This window comes from Petaurus breviceps, unplaced genomic scaffold (assembly GCF_028583685.1).
Source record: "Petaurus breviceps papuanus isolate PSGF00001 unplaced genomic scaffold, PetGlider_PUasm1.0 76, whole genome shotgun sequence".
Lineage (NCBI taxonomy): Eukaryota > Metazoa > Chordata > Mammalia > Diprotodontia > Petauridae > Petaurus > Petaurus breviceps.
The window spans coordinates 4,430,733-4,433,411 of NW_027186473.1; positions in this window are offsets into that span (position 1 = coordinate 4,430,733).

Here is a 2,679-nt window from a genome sequence, read left to right on the forward strand (position 1 = left end):
ATATTTGTAATCTCTATAGGCATTGTGAATATGGCATTGCTGATACAGCTTGTTAACCCATTTTGAGTTGCTTTCCTTTAACAAAGCAGATCCAAGAACCTGTGGTAGCTGCAAACCCTGAGGACGCTTGGGGTGCTTGCTGCTACACCTGCTCATACCCAATGTGTTTGTCTCTCCATTGCTCCAATGAGTAAAACGTAGGCATATTGCTGTAGGAGCTGAATCATTAAAATTTTTACAAACTAAATGTAAACAAAAAAGAGAAGGACATTGCAGTATGGTTCACAGATAATACTTGAAGTTAGCATGATGGGTTTTATCATATGGCCAAAGGAAGCAAGAAATATAATTTCATGAAGTATTTGATCATCATATATTGTAGTACCAAGGAAAAGCATTTGTAAAGTATCCACCATGAAAATAATTACAGATTAAGCACAAGCATCAGTTGACGAGGACGAAATGACAGAGAAATTCTATGAATAATTTAATAAGACCTATCAAATTAAATCAACATGCACTCTGATAATTGTCTAATTCGATGTGAAGGAGGGGAAGGGGAAAGGTAGATAGAAATATATAGGAAGATTTAGTTCAAAGGAAAGAGTTAAGAGAGACCACAAACTGATATATTAAATGGAAGTTTCACACCCTTTATACAATGAATGCTTTCTTTTAGAAAAGAATTAGTAGTGGCAGAGTGAGTAAGAGTGCTGGCCCCGGATTCGGGATGACCCAGGATTGGTTCCAGCCTCAGATACTTAACACCCACACAAAATAACTGGCCGTGTAACCTTGGGCAAATTACTTAACCCCAATTGCTTTAAAAAAAAGATTTGGTAGGCAATGAATGTACTGAGTACCACCAAATAGGACCATTAAAATTAAAAATTAAATCAATTATATTTTAAGAAACAATAAAAGACTTGTTATTGATGTAGGAGTTATCCCTGGTTCAGCTGACTGTGTATAGTCAGACCATTGACTCATCAGAGATATAATCAGAAATAATAAAAAAAGAAGAAAGAAGAATAATTATTAGAAAATATGTGGTATATAAAAAATATCTTAATTCTGAACTATTTAAACAAATAAGAAAAAAAAATCCAAAATTGGAAATGAACAACAGAAATGACATTGACACCAATTATAATAATCTTATCCTTAAGTTTAACATATATAAATTAATTGCTGCAACAGGAACAAAAGACCTTGAAAGACACTTTAATCAGCAAATATCTGACTTACTTGCTGGAGATAGATGGGTTCCAAAAAACTATACCAGATTAAGACTATAAAGTTATTTCTAAAATTTTACCAAGAAGAATGATGGATGATTATGAGCAGTATCATCTTATAAAGTAGAGGGAATCAGTGGAGAGTAAAACCAGTTTAAAGAAAGTTTGGTATGATGTCCCATTAAGAAAAGTCATCCCAAGGGCATTTAAGGATGAAAATGGCGGGAGGACTACAAACCAGGAAAAAAAGAAAAAGAAAAATATTTACAAAAATCATGATAACAAACTGTCCATCAAAGACAATGAAACTTCCATACTTGGACCCTAAAATCACAATGCCAAATATGCTAAAAGGGGAGGTAGAAATGGCACTAAAGAGAACAAACACAGAAATTATGCTTTTGGAAGATATTTTTGCTCACATTGTGAAAGAAAAGAGAGAGACTAGAGAAAGGAAAACATGTTAGAAGATTGTCAAAATTTTCCAAGAGTGAAATAAGGAAGATCTGTACTGAAAGGTAGATACTTCAAGGTAAAAATGACAGAATTTAATGTGGTGTGTGTATGGTGTGGGGGGGGCGGGGAGAGTGGGAAGGGAGACAGATGGATGGAGACAGACTAATTCCAAGATTTTACGCCATCAACAGAGGAGGAGATATTAAATTTTGGAAGGGAGACAACAAGATCTGTTTTGAATATTTTGATTTTGAGACATTGAGACCAGATGTAGGTATCCAGCTAACGGTAAAAAAAACTATGAAAATGAGACTCAAGAGCAATGTCAGAGCTCAAGGTATAAATTTGTAAGTCTTCTGAAAAGAAGTGATCATTGAAGGCACTAGGGATGTTTGGCATAAAAAAATCATGACATTTTTATGCCTCCCAGAAGCTAGAGAAGTAGCTGGCACATAATTGACACTTAATACATACTTGTCAAATTGAATTAATTGAAATGAAATGAATTTACATATTAGTGAACCTGGCATATTTTAAGGCTTTTCATGTGGAAAGGGGATTTGCCTTGTTCTGCTAATCCCAGAAGGCAAAACTAGGAGCCAGTGAATAAAAAGGTGAAAATAAAGAAATTTATCTTTATTGTAAGGGGCAAAAATTTACTAACAAGTAGAGGTTTCCACAATGGAATGGACTGTCTTGAACAGTAGTGTATTTCCCCTTTCTATAGATCTTCAAACAAGGGTTAGATGATGACTTATAAGTATTTGGGGGTGGGGGGAGGGAATTGTTCAGATTAGAGATGGATGAAATGGTCTCTGAAGTTCCTTCCCTTAGATGCTATGATAGATAGATAGATGATAGATAGATAGATAGATAGATAGATAGATAGATAGATAGATAGATAGATAGATGATAGATAGATAGATCAATAGATAGATAGATAGATAGATAGATAGATAGATAGATAGATAGATAGATAGATAGA